We start from the raw sequence: 22,185 nt of genomic DNA on the forward strand, positions 1-22,185 counted from the left end.
ACAAATCTCCCTTATTAAAGAAGTTGGTTGCTACTCAGCGGTACTACAAGTATGTCGAACACAAATGTAGATTGATATATGCATTGTGGGATTGTTATGACCGTCTTGTGTTGAGTGCCCCTCCAGAACGGTTTTTTAAGTCATTTGGAGAGACGGTGAAACGTTATGAAGAATATTCATCCCAGGAAATCCAGACGGAGATATGGCAAATGGAAAAATTAACCTTCCAACATCGAGACCAGATTACAGCCTTCGAGACTGGACGGAGTGTGTATGGACTTTTAAGGTAAGGAAGGCAGCCTCTACCCCACACCCCTACATTCCTCCCCCTCCAGGTGGGGGACACAGGTGTATTTAAAGGCCTCCACCGTCACCCTCGGTCACCATAGTTGACGACGACTCTCCCCAGTTCCTCTCAACCGCCCCTCCGCCATGGCTTTATCGTCCATTAAGTCAATAGACAGCGACATCACCGACACCCACGCCTTTGGGGTCGGTGATGTCATAGTGTATGACTTACCCGCTGCTGTTGTGCGTCCCTATGGACTGGCAAGTGTAATTTGGAAATGTTACAACTATGCCCGTGTGGAACGTGAAGGACTGACTCGTGTCAACAGGGCCACAATACGTTACCGGTCTACCCCAGGGGACATTGAAGTGAAGATAGCTCCCCTACCCTCCGACGGTCAAGACATTGTCGAAGAGCCAGTCTTGTTCTTCCGCCCCACCATCGTGGCGCTAATTTCCGCTTTCGGTGCAGGAGCACCCTTCGAGTCCAACCCTATAGCTCAGGAGCAAGTACAGTCTTCCGCCGACATCCACTACATCACCAATGTCACCCTGGATACTGCCAAAAATAGGCTATACTGGCTGAAAACAGCCCTAACAAAGGTTGGCAATCTCATGGTAAGAACTCCAACCATGTTTCGGTTGGTGGTGCCCCATGGGCTGGGGACTCCCGTGATGGCATGGACAACTGGCACAAGGACGTCGGGCCCATGCTCATTTCGCTCAACGCTGAGCTGGGCAAGCATAACAAGGAGCTGGTAATCCTCAAACGTCCCTCTACCGTCACCCCATCGATGGTACCCCTCCCGAATGATGATCCCAGGGGAGAGGGTGATAGTAAAACTATCACCCTAGATGCAGTGGTGGGGGAGGGTGCCACCACCCCAGGAAGCTCTTCTCGTTCTACACCACCAGCACCACCACCCACCCCCAGGAAGAAGAGACACCTACAAGAGTACTCATCCACCTCCAGCGCTGCTCCACCCCCACCCACAACATCTGGCACGGCCAAACGACGGATCGAAACCACTATTGACTTCGACCCCCTCTCAAATCATCGTATTGACACCATCCTCGATGGAGAGTCACAGGAAATATTCCTGTTATCCTCATCACCGAAAAAACAACGAAAGCTGTAACCATCAACACTCAAAGAAGAGGTGCCAGCACCGCCGCAGTCAGTAACAGCAGCAGCAGCAGCAGCAGTAGCAGCAGCAGCAGCAGCAGCAGCAGCAACAGCAGTACCTCCATCTACAACAGCTTCGGTGGTGGTAGCAGTAGCAGGTCCACCGACGACGGTGACAGTGTTGTCAGCGGTAATGGTAGCGGCAACGGTACCACCAACTACAGCAGTTCCGGCGGTGACAGCGGCAGCAACAGTACCATCATCGCCGGCAGCGGTAACGGTAGCGGCAGCAGTACCACCAACTACAACGGTTCCAGCGGTGGCAGCAGCAGCAGCAGCAGCAGCAGTACCGTCAGCGGTGGCAGCGGTGTCAGTGGTACCAACAGCTCCCCCAGCAGCAGCGGCAGCGGCAGCAGCGGACGACAGCAGTACCAACAGCTGCTGCTCTTTATATGTAATTTGTTATGGGGGAACAAAATGTAGTTCCCCCTGTTGTAGTTCTTTTAAAAGTAATATTTCCTTAGTAGATTAATAAAATAAAATATAAGTAATGATGTTTTATTCCCACCCCAGTCAGTACATAACTTAACAATGGACGAGGAACACTACATATACCTCACTAGCCTCGACCAAGAAGATATATACAACAACACAAGTTCAGCATTTACAAACACCATCCCCACTCTACATTTAAACCCTTCCATTAAACATGAAGTGGCCTTAGTCAACATACTCCTACCCAGACGAATTAACGCTATCATCAAGGATGAGGGGGAGTCTGGTATAGACGTCTATGCTACTTTTAAGCGAGGAACTCTTTCTAAAAGCCCAGAACATCTCATCTACACCTTCCTCCCCAAAACCAACATATTATCCAGAAACATCACATTCATCACGAGTGAGCTTAGCCGACAAATAATCACCGACATGAAGCTTAGCTTCCGAGGTGATTTCAAAATATACTTCTCAGAAAGAGAACCAATCCTCACCTATGATCAATCCTTAGAGCGAGTATTACTATCCTCCACTCTTAACAATGAAGGCACTGGTTCCTTATATTCTCTTAGCCTTCAATTTAAACACAGAATAGCTAATGTACTTGGTTTTGACAGCAGTCGCAAATACACCATTTATCAGGCAAAATCAGATGACATTACAGCAGCCTCCAAGGTCGTGGCCTCATTCCCCCCAGACAATGACGGGGGTTGTGACTATTTACTCATTTATAGTGACGTCATCGAGCCGGATCGTTACGGGGGACAAATTGTAAATATCTTAGATGCAATCAATTATCATGACTCTTATTCTCGAGGGGCTCATCCCCTAGTGTACAAGACATTAAATACTAACACGTTGGAGAAGGTGAGTATTAAGATAACAGATCAGTTTGGGCGAAAGGTTAGTTTTGAAGATGGGAGGTCGGTTACGGTAGTCTTACACCTCCGCCCTAAGGTATAACAATATAATCTATATAAATATAAATATATATATATATATATATATATATATATATATATATATATATATATATATATATATATATATATATATATACATATATATATATATAGAAGTGTTTACCCACATCATCGGTTATTATAAGAAGAGGAGTCGGGATGCGAGTACCTTTCCACACACCCTCCCAGAAGGAGTATGGGGAGATCTTCTCCCCCCTCTCTGGGAGATACGGGGTGAGGGGGGGAGCGATGAATGACATACGCACATTCCAAGCGCCTTATCTCAGATCTGGTGGTGGTTTTTTTGGGACCTTAGCCGGCTTGGCTCGACGAGCCATACCATTTTTCATGAAAACTGTAACGCCGACTGCTATCGATTTTGGGAAAAATGTTCTTGGTGATTTAACCAGTGGTAGACGGGATGTAAAGAGCGCTCTGAGAACTCACGGTATTGATGCTCTTAAGACTGTGGGGAAGAAATTGGTAGCAGGCGGGAAAATTAAAAGACTCTCTAGGAGAAGAAAAAATAAAAATAATAAATGTAAACGAGCCCTTGGGTATAAAAATGATGTATTTTCACTACAGTAAGCAGTCATACTTCACCTTTCGGAGGAGATCATGGCGGAGGCTAGTGGAGCTGGGTTGAAAATCCCTGTAGAATATTATACTTCCAGTATTATTGACCAATTTCCTAGAAGTAACAGAATACGTAATGTGGAGAGTTCAATTGCCTCCACACAGCAAATAGACATTCTACCTGTTAACCTCCCTATTAATCAACGTTTGCGGGATAATTACTTAGAATTCCGCATCCCCGGAACCCAGGGCGCCTTCTTAGATTTAGCTAATATTGTTATAGATTTTAAGGTATCTTTAACGAAAGATGACGATACCACAAAATTGGAAGAGGATGACCATGTGGAATTTGTTAATGGGTTGTCAAATACCATGTTTAAAGGTGTTCAGGTGTTTTTAGGAGAGCAGGTAGTTGAAACAAATTCTAATTTTAATTATTGGTCGTTTATTAAATTAATTACCTCCATGCCTCCATCAAAAATGTCTTCCTTGGGGAGGATTGGAGCCTTTCGTAGGGACTGGAGTGATGATGGTGTAATCCCTAACGAATTTACTAATACATTTTTTACTGGGGCAACCGCCAAGGATAAAAAATTTATGACCGATTTAAAAGGTAAAGGATTGTCAATGTGTTTTCCCCTACTATTGGACGTAACAACCCTAGACCAATACATATTAGATAATATAGATGTGCGCCTAAGATTGGAGCTCTCCCCACATGCTTGGGTGCTAAATACAAGTGTGGACGATGGCTCTAAGTATCGGCTGCATATGGATTATGCTAAGTTGTGGGTAACACGTGTGTTCCCCTACCCAAGTGCTTACCTAGCCTTAAACAGCTCACTGTTAGCATCCCCCGACCCCATAAGCTATACTTTCAATAAAACCATTTCTAAAACATATGTCCTAGCAGGGAATCAAACTAGTCTCTTAATTGATCAGCCTTGGGCGCAAGTAATTCCTCACAGGATATTCATGGTAATTGTGCCAATGAATTATTTCGCTGGCCTTCACCAAGGTAATGGATTATATTTTGAAAATGCAAAACTGAAAAATATTGCCATGTATTTGAACAATAATGCAATTTACCGAATTGGTGGTGATTTCGACAATCATTATGCCCGCCTTTATTACGAAACTTTGAAGACATTAGGCTTAGAGCGTGATTCACTTCTAGCCTATGACACTTTTAATAAGGGAAGATCGATATTCGCCTTTGACTTAACCACCATTCAAACAAAGGATTCCCTCCCTGTGGAGAAATCTGGCAACTTGCGTATGGAGCTTGAGTTTGGCGGCGGTGTTACATATAACAGGCTGGTTTTACTGTTTGGGGAAACGACCGGGGTACTATCCATCGACGGACAGAGAACTGTTCTGTGTGACGTGCGAGCTTAAAAACATAATGAATTGTAATGATATAAATATTAATTTAAAAAATAATCTAGGGGATCGAGCACTCTACCTAGGTTGTTATAATGCTGATGAAATAGAACATTTAAATATCTCATCAAGAAAACCTATTGTTCTCATAACTAATATTTTACCATCACATAGCAGATTAACTATGGGACATTGGGTAGCTATTTATGTTGATAAAGTTAAACATCGAATGTTTTTTTTCGATAGTTATGCAATGTCGGCGGTTACTTATGGACATTATTTTCAAGGATTTATTAAAACTAACACAATAACAAAGGTGTTTGGAATGTGCTACAGACTCCAGAGTGATTTTACCCTTGCTTGTGGACTGTATTGCGTAATGTTCGTCCATAGGGTGAGTCACCTGGGGTTGCCTTCAACAGTACATTACTTACATAATGTATTTTCAAGCGTTAGTTTAAAATTAAATGATAAACGTGCCCTCGCTTATGCGAGACGATATTTTCCTATGAAACATCACTGTGTTAGGACATTTTGTAGAGGAGTAAGGGTTGGTTCTTATAGGTGGTGTAGAGAATATTTTTGTTAGCTAGGCAACCCACCTAACAGGGGGATTACCCCCATATAAAACCCCTCTCACCCCACAACCTCCCTAGAAGACCCCCATCCCCCTTATCCTACAAATGGAAGGCGTCTCCCCAGAAACACACGCAGGGAAGATTGAAGTCCTTGAAGGGCCTGGTTAGTATTACCCTCACTTTCTGGTAAAGATTTATTTTTTTTCCCACAATAGAAAGTTTGCTCAACCTCTATTTTACCCCTTCTTTTTTTTCAGTGCAATTCTTAGGACCTGTCCACATTTGTAGAGTAGTAATTCTACGAGGAAGGTCTGCCCCAAACAAGATGCTGTTACGTACCCTAATTGATGATGCCTGCTGTAGAGGACACAAGGTCGCTCCTGCAGGGGGAGAGGTATGTACTAACTGTTCTTAGAGGAAATAGAATATTTTTCAAATAAAAGATATAGTCCTATAAATTATTTTCCCCATCTCTTTCCAGAACACTTCAGATGAGAGTCAGAAGGAAAGTCGTCCAAAAGGCAACCAGCCAACTCACCCCACTCCCCCAAGAGAGGGGGGAGGGGGTCAAGACCTCCCCCCACTCACCACGGATGGGGAGACGTCAGAATTCTACTCAGATGAGGAAGGGGAGGTGGAGGGGGGAGAGGGATAGGGGTCATAATTAACTTCTTATACATCATTTGTGATTTTTACCTAATAAAACATTAATAAATTCTTTGATTTTTTTTAACCCCTGGAGGAGATTTATAATTTAATACCCCTATATAAGACCCACTCGACCTCCGCTGGGTGTGAAACTCTGTTACGGTAAAGTCAAGGCCATTAGGTGCGAGGAAGGGTACGGGCGACCACCCTCACCGGGAGGAACCTGTTTTACACCTGCCCCATAGAGAAATGTGGGGGGCATAACTGGCACTCACCCACGAGTGTTTATTATACAAATAAATTCATTTTTACTTAAATATATTGTCATACTTTACTGTATAAATGAACATGATCATAGTGGCACATAATAGATACCTATCTTCACTGTTTTTTTCGACTGCTACCACTCACACCTTGGGTGACCTAATATGGAGTGGCACTATGTGGCTCCCCGCTTCTGATTTTCTTATCTGATCGACATACATAGGTGGGGCTATCTGTCACCAAAATATCTACTTCCCCACCATCCCAAAATCCCCCGTCCTCTCGTCTTTCCCCCGCCATTACCGCCTCCCTTGTCCCCTCGTCCTCCCCACTATCTCTCACCTCCGTCCCCTCGTCATCCCCACTCCGCTGTCCGATGCCTTCCCAAATGGTCTGATGTTCCCATCAGAAAATTGAGAACATGAAGTGATCTGATGTTCCCATCACTGATATATAAGAAAAACAGTTAAAAAATTAAATGAAAATATGATAATAAAAAAAAACTATTCTCACGAAATGAACGGTATGGTAAATAACACAGCTCAATTCACACAAAATAATTAAATCAAAATGAAAATAAATCAAAATCTATGAAAAATCGATTTACCATTGCAATCAGAATCATTGAAATGGAATTGTAACATATTTAGTATAGCATGTTTATGTTGCTCTTACATGCAACAGATGGCGCTGTTTTGAAGAAAAGCATAGTTATACTTGTCACAGATGTGACATCTATACTTATACTTACGAAATAAACGGTATGGTAAGTAACACAGCTCAATTCCAACACAATGTCACACAAAATAATTCAATAAAAAAAATATAATAAATCGAAATCTACGAGAAAAAAATTATGAATGCAATCGGAAACATTGAAATGGAATTCGTGACATATTTAGCAGAGCGTGCATGTTGCTATTATGTGCAACAGATGGCGCTGTTTTTCAAAAACGCATGTTTTTACCTTTCAGAGGCATGACATCTATATAGTAGGTAAATAAAAAGACGCGCCTATTCAAATGCAACGTTGTGTCAAACTTTCAAAGCAATCGGTAAAGAGGTTTCGAAGATTTCCCTCACATGAAAAACACAGTTTTTCAGAAAAAAAACATGTTTTTTACCGTCACGGAAGTGCCATCTATATAGTATGTATATATAAACCTGGCCGGATGCGAATTAAACGTTGTGTGAAAATTTCAAAGCAATCGGTGAAGAACTTTCGGAGATTAGCGATTTTGAACAAACGAACATTTCCGTTTTTATTTATATAGACTAACAGTACCCGTCAGGCGTTGCTGGGGCTTAGTCTGGTTAAATGGGGAAAAAGAAATAGAGAAAGTGCACGTTTCTAATATATTTAATTTCACAATGCTTGTGGGTATACAATATTTTTTGTTGTTCCATTGTCTGTGGAGATATAGAGATTGTCTAGTTGGCTGACTCTAGAACACTCAACATATAATTGTCCACGTGAGAAGCAATCCGTGTCTAGATATAAACTGCACAATTCTAAAGATTGGACTTGAGCTTTGTTGATGGTGATTGCAAACGCCAATCGAATTGGAAATTACAATCTCTTATATTGAAATGGCATATCTGTTGGAATCATAGGAATGCGAGGAATGAGGACATCTTCCCCTTTAAAAGGTCCTGTCAGATTGTTGCTTCTACGACGTCGCTGATTAATTTTTTGCTGCAAGGCGCGTGGCGTTTCAAAGTTTTGGCTGGTTGATATTTCGCAACATGATAATTGGCAAGCCTATTTTCAATTGCCGTACGTGTGATGGTATCCCTGGCAGATCGGGTGAATTTAAAAATCCTGTTGGATAATTAACCGCTTCATCTGCTTCCTCAACAGTGTCGACGGACTTGTGTGTGACTGCCTCGCTTTGAATGTTAGAGTGCATAACATTGTTAAGGTCGTAGACGTTGTGTTCTTGGCCACAAGAATACCTCATTCACTCAGCCAATCCTGATTCTAATAATTGGTTTCAATATTGGGAAATACTTTTTTCAATCAACTCTTCTTTTGACGTCACTAAATTACAGAAGTTATGAGGCAATGAAATTCGTCCCGAGGTCAGATCAACCAGCCCGTTTATGTTCCCAATTTCTAGAAATTGACGTGAGAATATCTCAGCTGATGGATCGTTTTGCAGCTGGACACGCAAATTTGTAGTTAATTTTAATGTCTTTACGTGGCGCCACAAAGTAGAGTATTTCAGGCAAGCATTTATTTCGTCCGCTGGTGTCGATCGAGGAATTACAGGTAATGTTTGCCTGAAATATCCTGCAAGCAATATTAATGCCTTCCCAAATGGTCTGATGTTTCCATGCAAATCTTGCAATGATCGATCAAGAGTCTCGAACGATTTTTGTGGGGCATTGTGCATTCATCCCAAACAATAAGTTTGCATTTCTGCAATACTTTTCCCATGCCGGATGCATTGGAAATGTTGCACGTCTGAGTTTCACTGAATTACATGGTCAATGGCGATTTCAAAGTCGAAGTAGGAGTTCTTCCACCTGGTAGCAATGTCGCAGCATTTCTGGACGACGCAAGAGCTAAAGTTATGCCATTTTGGGATCGATATGCTGTCTGATTCAATCTAATTAGGAAGGTTTTACCAGTTCCTCCTGGCGCTTCTAAAAAGATTTCTCCAAGCCCGTTATTGACAGTTTGAATTATTTGCTTGTTAATGCCTTTTTCGCTCAAGCGCTAACCTAGGAATATTTGATTAAACATACGACAACAAATCACCCGTGTTGTAATTTTGTTCACGACGCAATTCTACATCGAACGAAGCAGCAGCAGATCGATTCAATGATGGCATTTCCAATTGATTGAGAACTTTGTTCGCGATTTCTAGGCACAAATCTTCAATCATTATCAACGCTTCATTGAAGATTTTTGCTGTAAAATCCATGTTCATATTTGAATTTTCTTTGCGTATTCGATGGATAATATTTTCAGCCATGTGCGATTTATAATTATCCCATAACTCTGTTGGAGATAACGGAGAGCAGGTGGTCAATATAATTGCAAACATTGCACGAATTTTACTTGGATGTGACGTGTTGGACGCGTCATTATTGCATACATCCCAGTGCTGATCGTTCTCCAATAAATACAGAGCTTGACATGCACTACGAGAAGTGGCATGTGTTACGCCGTTGACAAATCTCAATGGCTGGAAAGACGTTGGACCGAGCACATTTACCAACAGCATGCGAAGAAAGAAGCATTCATCCTGATAAGGTTGCACGATGTACAGTCTGCCTATCTTAGTTTATTTGGATATGCCAAGTTGTCCGTCAACTCGCTCTCCTCGTTTGTGTCGTTCAAATGATTTTCTACTGGCATTCCATGTGTAATACGTAGGTACTTCCGAATACAGCATTGTTTTCGCAAACACGTCATTTTGACATAACGTGAAGAAAGCAGTTAACGTTGTAGCCGGTGGATTCATAGCTGTTTGTTGCACATTTGCAGCTGTGAAATAAACGCATTATTCATTTTCTTGTTTAAAAAAAAAAAAAAAACACTAACGAAATATTTCAATAATTCAAACGCAGATCAATCGACACAGCTCAATTTCGCCACTAATTGCACTGAAAAAAAATAAGAACAGTTAAAAAATGAATAAAACAATGAAAAAAAGAAACAAATAAACTATACCCACGAAATGAACGGTATGGTAAACAACACAGCTCAATTCCAATGCAAAGTCACACAAAATAATTAAATCAAAATGAAAATAAATAAAAATCTATGAAAATTCCATTTATCAATGCAATTGGAAACATTGAAATGGAATCATAACATATTTTGTATAGCTTGTGTTAGTCTTACGTGCAAATAGATGGCGCTGGGGTTAAAAAAAAAAATGTTTTTACTTGTTACAGGTGTGGCATCTAAATAGTTGGTATATAAAAACATGCACGTACTCGAATGGAACGTTGTGTCAAAATTTCAAAGCCATCAGTGAAGAACTTTCGGAGATTAAAGCGTGTGTTGCTCTTACGTCCAACAGATGGCGCTGTTTTTCAAAAAAAGCATGTTTTTTCCTGTCACAGGTGAGGCATGTATATAGTAGTTAAATAAAAAAAACTCGCCAATTCCAATGCAACGTTGTGTCAAACTTTCAAAGCAATCGGTAAAGAGGTTTCGGAGATTTCCCTCACATGAAAAACACATGAAAAGCACAGCTTTTCAAAAAAGCATGTTTTTTCCCGTCACAGACGTGATATCGATATAGTATTTATGTAAAAACCCGCTCGGAAGCGAATGGAACATTGTGTGAAAATTTCAAAGCAATCGGTGAAGAACTTTTGGAGAGTAGCGATTTTGAACAAACGAACATTTCCATTTTTATTTATATAGACTAGCTGTACCGTGATTATGTACCATATGTATGATGTACCATAATTCCGTGACTATCTAAAGGCAAGTACCACCACCTTCCTAGAATTTGCCAATAACAAGAAAAGATATTTCATGAAATGGCTGGAAGCAGCACATGTCTCTACATTTGCAGAACTCGTCAACCTCATGCTAGTTGAGGAATTCTTGAGACGTGTTCCCCCTTCCGTCCGTTTATATCTAGCAGATAAAGAAGAAACCGACTACATCAAATGTGCGAAGTCGGCTGACACCTACAGCCTCATCCACCGGCTGACACCAGAACCACCTTCCAGTAAGAAGTCTTGGTACAGTTACGATAAAGTGAGTACAGATGAAGCGAGCTCACAATTGTATTGTAAGTATTGCAAACTCTATGGACATACCATAGATAGATGTGGGAAGGCTCAATACAAAAGCAATGAATCTACTAAACCCAAACAGACTCCTCCTAAGTCCGGTAAGCCTGTGATGAATGTTGGTGTTCCTGTTAATGATCTTTCTCTCTTCAGTAAACACCTGTATTTTGGAACTGTCTCTACCAACTGTACAGATTCGGAGGGACGTTTCAAATTGAAGATCTTGAGGGACACAGCGGCTCTTCAATCCATAATATTGAAATCAGCTGTGCCTATCTTCACCTACACCGGGGAAACAGTCCTTATCACTGACCTCACTGCTACCACTCCGTATCCACTCGCCAGAGTCCACCTGGATTGTCCCTTCGTGACCGGTGAAGTCCAAGTCGCCATCAGGGAAAAGCCTTTTCCCATGCCTGGAGTGCAACTTCTCCTGGACAACGACTTGGCAGAAGGTCTGCAACCGTCCAACCTGATCATCATGGACAAACCCCAGGTGTGTACCTCTGTAATGGATAATTCCATCTTTGAATATGTTCCAGCAGAGGTCCAAGAAAGTGATGAAGTTTCTCCTCCGGTTTTGGTGACCACCCGTGCACAAGCTGCACGCCCGCAACCAGCTGACTCTAATGCTACCGCTGTCCCTCAAGACCCTCAGAATCTACCACCAAATCTTACCAGTTTGGAGTTCCGTAAGTTACAGAGGGAAGATTAACACCATTAGTCTTCCAGGCTGAGACTCAACCTGACAGTATCCCTGGGTTCTTCCTAGAGAATCAGTTGCTCTACCGCAGGTACAGACCCAGTAAGCTGAAGGAGGATGATGATCAAGCCAATGTCGAACAACTAGTGATTCCCACCAGCCTACGGCCCGATATTCTACACTTGGTCCACGGAGCTCTTTCTCACTATGGTTTAACAAAACCTACCCCGGAATCAGACAAGACTACTACTGGACAGGTATGGTAAAAGACGTCAAAAAGTACGTGCAACAGTGTCATACATGTCAGATGGCAGGTAAACCTAACATCTCTATTCCCCAGGCTCCATTAACTCCTATCCAGGTGCCTGCGGAACCTTTCCACAGACTCATCATAGACTGCGTTGGTCCTTTACCTCGGACCAGTTCCGGCAACGCCTATATACTAACTATCATGTGTCCTACCACCAGATTCCCCATAGCAGTTCCAGTAAAGAACATTACAGCTGCTACTGTGGTGAAACACCTATTGATGATCTTCACCCAGTATGGATTTCCAAGAGAGGTTCAAAGTGACTGTGGCACCAACTTCACCAGTGATCTCTTCAAGAAGACACTGGAAGAGCTCAACATAACACAGGTATTGTCCAGCCCCTATCATCCTGCTTCACAGGGTTCTCTTGAACGTAGTCATCAGACTATTAAAGCACTCCTAAAGAAATTCTGCAATGACACCTTGAAGGACTGGGATAAACAACTTGATCTCATTATGTGCATTTTCAGAAGTCTCCCCAATGAGTCTCTAGGAGTATCTCCTTATGAGATGCTCTACGGACGTAAGTGCCGTACTCCTCTCAAAGCTTTTAAAGACTCTCTACATAATGCCACCTTCAGTGACCCTCAGAATGTGCCCCAGTTTCTTCAAAACTTAAAACACATTCTAGAGAGAGTACATAAATTTGCTAATGACAATCTATTGAAAGCCCAGGAGAGGATGAAGACTCATTTTGACCAAAGCAGCAAATTAAGGAAATTTAAACCAGGAGACTTTGTGTTGGCATATTTTCCTATCCCAGATTCTCCATTGCAAAACAAGTTTTCAGGACCCTACCGCATCAAGGAGTGCAGAAACAACCACAGCTACGTTCTTGAGACTCCAGACAGGCGGCGGAAGACCCAGTTGTGCCACGTCAACCTCCTGAAGCAGTGTCAAGGTACTCCCCCCACTGTGTTGGTATCAGTCTCCACATTTATAGGTCCATACCTCTACAGTGAAACCTTCCCTGCTTCTCCCGAAAGCACTAACACTGAGTCAGTGCTTTCCAACTCGGAAATCCTAACTGATCTTCACCCCAATTTACAGGACTATAATAGTGCTCCTTTGCCATGTTCTAATCCTATTCTCGCCTCGCCAGATATCACGAAGCCTTTCATCCTCCATGTCGACGCAGTGGTACCGGCATCGGGGGTGTCCTGATGCAACAACGAGGCGAGGAGATTCTACCTGTTAGCTACTACAGCTACAAGTGAAAACCACACCAGAAGAACTACAGCACTACCGAAAAGGAACTACTCTCCATCGTCCTGAACTTGCAGCACTTTGAATCATACCTGCAAGGTGCTCGGTCTACCACCATCTACTCGGACCACAATCCCCTACGCTTCCTGCAGCAAGCCCAATTCAACAATCAACGGCTTCTACGATGGGCTTTATATCTGCAGAATTTCAACCTGGAGATGTTCTGCATCAAGGGTTCTGACAACATCATAGTAGACGCCCTCTCCAGAGTCTATGAAGCAGAGGCAGCTCCACCTACCACTCTACCACCTGAAGACGTAACTTCACCCGGAACTGCAAGCTTCGGGGGAGAGTTGAGACGATAACCTCTTTCAAGAGAGATTGAGCCTGCTATTCCCTACCTAAAGTTACGTTTATTCTACAAGTATAAGATGCTACATTCAAGATACGTCCACCAGTAGCACAAAACGTTTTGACCAGGAGGCAAAACGTACCCTAAACCCCCAACTCCACACTCCCTCCTCGCCGGCTCGTCATCAACCAGCTAACTACCCATCCCAGCCTGCCTGCTCCTGATTGGTGACTCGCCGACTGCACACCTGCACCCTGCACCTCAGCGCCATCTACCTGAGTCGATGTCTGAGCTTGAACCAGCCATCAACTTCAGAATATTCTTTGTGCTCCAAGAGTTGACATCTCTCTCTGGCATACTAAGCTCTCCGGCTCTGTATACTAAGGGAGGTCTCAGCCATAGCTAATATTCTCAGCACCATTTACTATTTTGTCTTACATTATTACTATTTTATGTTACATTGTGTTCTTACATTTATCCTTGTTCTTTAATTACACTGTTCATTGCCACGGGACTTGTCTTTATTTTTATTTATGTTTAAGTATATTAAAGTTTCATTGTTCATACTTTGTGTTTTACGTGTTCCTCCCTCTCACTTACCACAGACAACAGGCAAGCAGTCTATCTTTTTTTTTGTAAATGTGACAGGCATTGACACCTGCCATTGGAGGACTGCCGAACATCTACACTCCAACACTTTCCCGTCACAATATATATATATATTTATATATGTATATATATATATTTATATATGTATAGACTTTGGACTGTATTTAAATTGTTTCTTCTACTGGGTCTGGGTGTTATCTATTCCACAAATTTTGAAGGGTTTTATATATACGTAACCTGTATCCCAAACTCCAATTGAAATAAAAATAGGCTTCTAAAATATTATCAAGGTTAGTTAACTACTAAATATGTTAGTGCAAAGAAAATATAGAGCTTAGCGGTTTGAGATAAGCAGTAGATTCTCCAATCATACAACCGTCCTGAACAAGAGAGCCACAGAGAGTATCCTCAAATAATATGGCGTCCAGACACATATGAGTAGGTAAGAATTCGTGTCAGCAATCTCCACGTCCTCGAGGTCACTTGCGAAATGATTTTATAGTAATAAAGGCAATAAACCCAGGTTTATATGATCAGGAGACTGGTAATTTAATTAATAATGCTCATCAGCTTTGGGTGGGTTGCTCGTGGCTTAACCATTTGAAGTATAAGACTTGTGATCACTTTGCTTAATTTTCAAACGGATAAATGGCACTTCCTTATATCTGTGGAAGATCTGCAGAACTCACTCAGGCATATCCTCGGCTACCTATTGTGGGCACAAGTATGGCTTTTTGTATAGTGAGAACTAGTACATCTGTACGTATCAACGGTCATGTGCGCACTCTACACAATTATGGGGTCAATATTTCCACGAGCGCGAAAGTCGGCACTGCTCGGCAGCCATGTGCGTACTCTACATAATTGCTTTGCTTGCTGGACGTGCCCTGCTTCCACCTCCCCCCCCCCCAATATGTTCTGGACCCATCCAGTTTTCAGCTGATTTTATTATCAGCTGGGGAAGAAGACATTTATGTATTCGTTATATTATATTCAGTCTTTAATAAATACTTCCTTTCGTAATCTAACGTTTAGACTGGAAATATTATGTACTCATTAGGGTAAATATTAGGTACCTCAGTAGCTTGGCGGACGAAATACCTTCCCATTGCTGCTTGAGAATCACTCGGTACTTTCTCTCTTTTAGAAAATTAGTATTATTAGTAAATACCTGACATAAACATTTTAACTAGGTATGTCAGGGGTTAGTAATTTAATGTCGGAATTTCCGACAACAGTGTCCAGTTTGAGTCAGTTTTATTGTGAGAGAGTCCAGCCTGTGTCAGTTGTATTATGTGAGTGTGCTGTCTATGTTAGTTGTAATGTTATGGGTGTTCAGCCTGTGTCAGTTGTACTATGAGGACGACCTATCTGTGTCAGCAATATTATGATCTACCTACATGTGTCAGCAATATTGTCATCTACCTACATGTGTCAGCAATATTGTCATCTACCTACATGTGTCAGTAATATTGTCATCTACCTACATGTGTCAGCAATATTGTGATCTACCTACATGTGTCAGTAATATTGTGATCTACCTACATGTGTCAGTAATATTGTGATCTACCTACATGTGTCAGTAATATTGTGATCTACCTACATGTGTCAGCAATATTGTGATCTACCTACATGAGTCAGTAATATTGTGATCTACCTACATGTGTCAGTAATATTGTGATCTACCTACATGTGTCAGCAATATTGTGATCTACCTACATGTGTCAGTAATATTGTGATCTACCTACATGTGTCAGTAATATTGTGATCTACCTACATGTGTCAGCAATATTGTGATCTACCTACATGAGTCAGTAATATTGTGATCTACCTACATGTGTCAGTAATATTGTCATCTACCTACATGTGTCAGCAATATTGTGATCTACCTACATGTGTCAGCAATATTGTGATCTACCTACATGTGTCAGTAATATTGTGATCTACCTACATGTGTCAGTAATATTGTGATCTACCTACATGTGTCAGTAATATTGTGAGCGACCTATGTCAGCAGTAATATGAGCATGATCTGCTAATGTCAGCATTACATGACCTGCCAATGTCGGCATTACATGATCTCCCAATGTCAGCATTACATGATCTGCCAATGTCAGCATTACATGATCTGCCAATGTCAGCATTACATGATCTGCCAATGTCAGCATTACATGATCTGCCAATGTCAGCCTTACACGATCTGCCAATGTCAGCATTACATGACCTGCCAATGTCAGCATTACATGATCTGCCAATGTCAGCATTACATGATCTGCCAATGTCAGCATTACATGATCTGCCAATGTCAGCATTACATGATCTGCCAATGTCAGCATTACATGACCTGCCAATGTCAGCATTACATGACCTGCCAATGTCAGCATTACATGATCTGCTAATGTCAGCATTACATGACCTGCCAATGTCAGCATTACATGATCTGCCAATGTCAGCATTACATGACCTGCCAATGTCAGCATTACATGACCTGCCAATGTCAGCAGAGCTTCTAGCATCAGTAGTAATGTAAGAGTGACGTACCCGCTGAGCCTCGCTGATCACTCGGGAGAGCTCCGCCTGTGTCACGTTAGTATCCTGGCCGTCCGCTGACACCTCGAACACTGACAAACCCGAGGAAAATTTCTTTTCCCCTGTTACCTAAATTTTCAACAATAGTTTCTTAAATTAAGATAAACCTATTTATAATACTGGAATAATTGCATTTTATTTTGTATTTACATATTTGAACAGTATAAGGTAAACTCGCTTACAGGAAGTACAAGTAATGGGGAGATGCGGCCATCAGTGAACAAGAAAACAGAGCAGCTATGCTGGGGTTTCCAAGCAAAGATATCTCCCACAGCACTAACTGCATGTTTCAGGGCCTCAGCATCATCTGTAATCAAATTTTGTCCTATGAACAACTGAGTAGACGTTATATTAAATATGATTGGAAGACTCAAAATACAAGATGGTGTGTGGTAGGACTTACCAGAGGGCCGAGGCACTTGTCCCACAGTTAGAAGCGTTTGGGAAACCAATACCAGCAGCGAGGATCTTGCTGTCGGCACCATTCTTATATCTCATCAGGCGACGGCTGACACAGAAAAAAGGTTTTAAATTGTATATTTGCTATTATTTTTAATTGTATTAGTTATGTTACGATTATCTCCTGCATAGGAGTAGATTCTGCCTATTCCTTACGACCTCAATATAAGCATGCTCCAACATCACGACTCAACATCAAGATACAGAAACACTACATGTCAAAACGTATTGTCCAGTCACTCTTAACTTCTACCCTACCTTCCACGAGAGCTGCACACCGGCAGTCTATCCGGTTCTCCACACGCCACTTGCAAACTACCATTACGCTGCCAGTTCCTTGTTACAAGACCCAAATTCATGCCAGTATGACGTCATTAGCCCGTATATAAGGACTTGCTAGTGTCCCGCAAAGCAGATTACCCTTCTAGTGCTCACTGCTTTCACATCTATCCTCGCCTACGGGGTGACGGAAGATGCTCGGGGCATTTTGTATAAAGTATTACTTTCACCTTTGTCATTAACGTAAATTCAAATATGTATATTTTTCTTTTGATTGTGTTTAAGTCAAGTGTTCAAGGGTGTTTTTGTCTTTAATTGTTTAGTGTTCATTTTTGTAAGAAGTAAAGTAAATGTTTGTTTAGTTTTCTTTTATTAAATATTTCAAAGTTTATTCACTTGTTCTTAACCCGCAGCTTGCACACCGTAAAAGTTCCAGCAGATTTATTTTACTGTGTTTTCTCGTTTTTTTTATTTAAATGTGCATTTGGCACAAAATCTGCCAGAACAGTTACTGCGCTGTCACAAAACACGTCACAGTTACCTTGAGGTAAACAAGAGCTGAACTTTGGTCTTAAAGGTATCTTTAGCACTGTGGGTGTTCTAAATATTTATTAGTTTGTATTGGCACGATGAATGAGTTGTTGAAGAAACTATGTTTTGGTTCCCAACTAGTTTTCTGACTGGTAACCACACACCTAAGTTTACGTAGTACAGCTCTAGAACTGGTTATGGTAATGAAAGAATATATGAATACATAGAGTAAACTCCTGAATTCTGATCTGTCTTTGAAATAATGTAGTGATAACACGTCTATTATGTTACCTTGTGATTTATTTAAAAAATCTACAACCTTATTTTCAACACGGTATTTACCATTTTCTTTTCAATAAATTTATTAATTATAACTAGATATCATTTGGAAAAAGGAAAAGGGTTCCTACCATATGGTTAGTTATGCCAAGGGAAATAATAATAGAGCTACTCGTGTTTACCAAATTTACTCATTATTTTCCAGATATTTCATACAGTCAACTGCGGAAAGAATTGCGGGATTTCCTACTATAACGTTTGCAAATCCTTTGATGTTGTGCCTCACGAGAAACGCATTTGAAAATAACAACTACATTGTATTTAAAAGAGAGCAGAGTTAGCATAAATGGGTTATGTCATGGTGATAAACTTTGCTGTTTACAATATATAAACACAGGATTGAACAATAACTTTTGCAAATGCACAGATGATACAAAAATGGAGAATTCTGTGTATAAATAAAAATAATGCAGTAATCATAATTTTAGTCAAATAAAGGAACATCAAAGCAGAAGATTTTTTTTAGAATTAGTTGACAATTGCTTTCATAAACAACATATTAGGGAACCAACAAGGGAAAAATATTATATACTAAGTGTTAACTAACTGGAAGGAACAAATAAATAACATCGAAATAGAGAGTTAGAATAGAATAAATGTATAAAAGAAAAGCTGATCAGCAAAACTGAATTTCGCAGAATCAGGAATTTCTAGGAAAGGATGAATTGGACAGACTTAAACATGGTTGTTCATGGAATTCGAGATTCACTCTAGAGGTGAATGGCGTAACATGGAATTACCATTTAAGTTCATATTATAACATATTTAAAAAAAAATTCCTTGCAAAGCCTAATAACGTAGTATACCATATAAATTGATTAGATTAAATAATAATGACCGATTGAAAGACCAGTGGTCTAAAGAACCTCACATGTATAGCAGCTATATTAAGAACTAATATTCTTGCTCCATATTCTCATTAGCTTCAATGCAGATAATTATATATGCCTTTTAAACCCACTTAACTTATCTCTGACTATGACTGAACCCTGCGGGACTCCACTGGTGAAGTCTCGCCAATCTGAGACCTCACCCATCACAGTGACTCACTGTCTTCTGTTACTTAAGTACTCCTTTATCCAATGGAATACCTTCCCTTTCACCCCTGCCTGCATCTCCAGTTTTTGTACTAGTCTCTGGTGTGGTACTGTGTCAAAGGCTTTCTAGCAATCCAAAAATATGCAGTCTGTCCACCCCTCTCTTTCTTGTTGCCTGATCGTAGAATTCAATTAATCCTGTGAGGCGTGATATGCCATCCCTGAAGCCATGTTGGTGTTGTGTCAAAAAGTTCTTTCGCTTCAGATGTTCCACTAGCTTTTTTCGCGCAATTTTCTCCAATAGTTAGCATGGTATTGTAGTTCAGTGCCCCCTGTCTATCCCCCTTCTTGTATATCAGGACTACGTTTGCCGTCTTCCAAATTGTTGGCAGTAAATCTGTTACCAGTGATTTGTTAATACACCATGGAAAGAGGCAGGCACAGTGCTTCTGCTACTTCCTTTAGAATCCATTACGATATTCCATCCAGGCCTATAGCCTTTGTCACATCCAACTCTAGCAAAAGCTTCCTTACAACCCCACTGGTAATCTCAAATTCCTCAAGTGGTGCCTGGTTAACTATTCCTTCTCTTATCTCTGGAATTTCTCCTAGCTCTAATGTGAAGACTTCCTGGAAATTCTTATTGAGTTCCTCACACACTACTTTGTCATTTGTAGCGAATCTGTCTGCCCCTATCCTCAGTTTCATTACCTGTTCCTTCACTGTTGTCTTTCTCCTGATGTGGCTGTGCAGCAATTTAGGTTGAGTCTTGGCCTTGCTTGCTATGTTGTGTTCATATTCCCCTTCGGCCTCTCTTCTCATCCTGACGTATTCATTGCTGGCTCTCTGGTATCCTTCTCTACTCTCAAGTGTCCTATTATTTCTATAGTTTCTCCATGCTCTTTTACTTTGTTGCTTAGCTGGCTTACATCTCTGATTAAACCATGGGTTTCTCATCTACATTTATTTTCTTACCTTTTTGGGCCGGGATAAACTTTTCTGCTGCCTCCTTACACTTCTGCGACATGTATTCCATCATGTCTTTGGCCTTCTTTCCCCTTAGCTCTGTTTCCCATGTTATATCCGTTAGGAATTTTCTCATCTCCTCATAGTTTCCCTTACGGTATGCTAGCATTTTACTTTCAGTTCCCTTTCTCGAGTACTTTAACCCTTCTTCAACCAGATACTCAAAAGTCAGTGCACTGTGATCGCTCATTCCCACTGGGGCCTCGAAGTCGATTCCCCTTATGTCGGAGTCATTCAGAGTGAAGACTAGGTCGAGTCTCGCTGGTTCATAATTTCCTCTCATTCTTGTGGGTTCCTTGACATGCTGGCTTTAAAAGTTTTTTGTTGCCACATCCAGTAGTTTGGCTCTCCATGTTTCCTCTCTTCCATACGGTTCATTGTTCTCCCAGTCTATCTTTCATTGATTGAAGTCCCCCATGATGGGCAGATGGGATCGAATTTTTCGGTCAGTAGAGGCTGCCCTCTGTTATGATCCCAGGCAGCCAAAAAACGAGTCTCCCCTTTGAGAATTATTCTATCAAGCCTGCCCTGACTAGAAGGTCTAGGAAATATAGAGGTGAAGACACAGATGTAAAATAGCTGGTTGGATTTGATTAACAATTTGAGATTATGGGCAAAGAATAAGAAAATAGATAAATAACTGGTTAGGAGATGTGGATAATATGCTGGAGGCATGAGGCTCGCTTAGAGAGGAGCTTAATTCACTTGAGTACCGAACATCGTGAGGGGAAGCCGCGCTCCGTTTGAGCTCCTCTCAGAGAAGGACCCCTAGTGATCTCCAAGAGAAGAGAAGTGTGCAGACGTTCTAGCTGTGGAATCGAGCTGGGCACGTTGTGGTCTCAAGTCCTGGACGGGAAGGAGAGTTTGTTAAGCCGCCCAGAGACATTTTCGTGGGCCGTGGGAACACCCTGATCAGACACCGTCAGAGGGATAGCGCCCTCGACTAGACAATCTGTGGTGAGCACGATTTTAAGGCAGTCTATAGTGATTACTTGTAGTTGGTCGTGTGCCCAGCGACAGTAGCGTATGTTTATTGATAAGTTAGACATGTTTTGGTAAGGCAGGAAGCCTAAATAAGAGGACGGAGATGAGAGAGACAGCTGGAGGGACGAACAGCACGTCCTCTCCCGTCGACCACCTAAAGCCAACTGATTGGCAGTGGAGGACCCTCCCAGAGTTGAGGAGCCGCCCGCCGGGCAAGGCGGAGCATGGACCAGCCCAAACGGGGGAGTCCACTCTCACAGCATGTAGAGAGCAGATAGATGTTGGATGCAAACATATTGTGTTGATTATTTCGTCTATGTGTTTATAAGGAAACATTTTTATTGGAGTGTCAATGGGTTGCAGGTTTGTCTTTGGAGAAGAAGTTGCTGAGAACTTCGAAGCCAGCACAGAGGGAGTAGTTGATGAGACTCCAAGGTAGTGGAGGAGTAGAACCTCGAGCTGTGAGGAGAAGCAGTGAAGAGGAGTGTCACGTGCTTCTGTAATACCAGTGGCGAAACTCCAGTTCTGTTCGAGGAAATTTCATGGTGTAGCAGCCAGGAGAGCTGTGGAGTACCCTAGCAGAAGTGGTGAAGCACCATAGTTGCTCAAGGAAGACTGCATGGTGTAGCAGCCTGGAGGAGCTGTGGAGGATCCTGGTAGATAAACCCGGAAGAACC

General features: G+C 41.7%; 1 pseudogene; it reads right to left on the reverse strand.

The window, feature by feature from the left end:
* The window catches only part of LOC123766619 (glutamate receptor ionotropic, kainate glr-3-like), a 322,176-nt pseudogene extending 304,505 nt beyond the window's left edge, over positions 1–17,671 (reverse strand).
* Between the last annotated feature and the right edge of the window lie 4,514 nt (positions 17,672–22,185).

Source organism: Procambarus clarkii, chromosome 62, assembly GCF_040958095.1.
Source record: "Procambarus clarkii isolate CNS0578487 chromosome 62, FALCON_Pclarkii_2.0, whole genome shotgun sequence".
NCBI lineage: Eukaryota > Metazoa > Arthropoda > Malacostraca > Decapoda > Cambaridae > Procambarus > Procambarus clarkii.